The sequence below is a fragment of the Macrobrachium nipponense genome, chromosome 1 (genome assembly GCF_015104395.2).
Source record: "Macrobrachium nipponense isolate FS-2020 chromosome 1, ASM1510439v2, whole genome shotgun sequence".
Taxonomy (NCBI): Eukaryota; Metazoa; Arthropoda; class Malacostraca; order Decapoda; family Palaemonidae; genus Macrobrachium; species Macrobrachium nipponense.
In genome coordinates, this window is record NC_087200.1 from 21,346,292 (window position 1) to 21,347,316 (window position 1,025).

At 38.8% G+C, this 1,025-nt stretch overlaps 1 protein-coding gene across 1 annotated transcript in view; it reads right to left on the bottom strand.

Annotated features, from left to right (window-relative positions):
• LOC135219161 (uncharacterized) overlaps positions 1-100 on the bottom strand; it is an 80,032-nt gene extending 79,932 nt beyond the window's left edge. Inside the window, exon 1 of the mRNA XM_064255685.1 lies at positions 1-100. This exon is cut by the window's left edge and continues 40 nt beyond it. The gene's annotated coding sequence lies outside the window, so the exon portion shown is untranslated.
• Positions 101-1,025: the final 925 nt, after the last annotated feature.

Sequence of the window (1,025 nt, forward strand, 5' to 3'; positions counted from 1 at the left end):
ACAGGTAATGGTAATATGCTTCAAATGACTGAAATCATTGAAACCACTAATCTAAGTCAAGGGAGCACCCGCGACACAAATACACACCTTTCCCATTTCTCTTCGCTACTGTGACTGAGAAGAAATCAACTGTTGTACGAGATTAACTAGAGGAAGCGCTGCCATGCTGCCAGATGTACGATTAACTATTAACCTCATCCTATGGTCAATCGACGGCTAATCAACGAAGAGGAACATTTTAACTATTTTTGTGGCGAATTGGCGGTTAAGTTTTACTAATTCCTAAGAAAGCCGAGCTTCTTCAGAGATAACTAAACAAGATTGGTTTTTAGTTCAGTCTGCTTTTATCTTCAGATTTAGCAAGTTTCAAATCAGACACTATTATGTTTGAAATTTTGTAAACACAATATTGAATATGCCGCAGTTTCGATTTCACGGTTCTTTCGTAATTCTGTCTGTAGGAATGTTATCGGCAGTGATGCTAACGTTACTAAATGAGTTTCACAATTAAGAACAGAAATTGCATACAAATCATGGTCTGATAAATTTCAAACAATGCAATGACTGTACGACAAATAAGAATGCACAGTATTAAAACATTGCCTTGGCGGGATGAGTCTTCTTAAACCGTAGCAATGTTGATGAGACGACCGACCGTTACCCTCAGACAAAAAGCGTCATGTTGCACCAAACAGGTGGTGTTCTGTCCTGTTATCTTCATTTGTGCGAGGAATATGATCATGAGCGCGCATTCCTTCTTAATTACCATTCAGGAATTACCATCACCATTCGGCCTTGACAATCATTTATTAACTCTTGCAAAGAGTGAAAAACGACCTCAGATTGAACAGTTCGCTGTTGATAATATTGTGTGGTCAGGAAGTTGCGGCTGCCAGCCAGTTCCACGTTTTTGTGCTCACTTCTCTTCCTTCTCTCCTTCCTTCCTTCCTTTCACTCTGGAAGTGTAATATATTTTTTTTTATAGCAAATGATAATCTGATTAACAGTGTTATGGTCCTGTGATG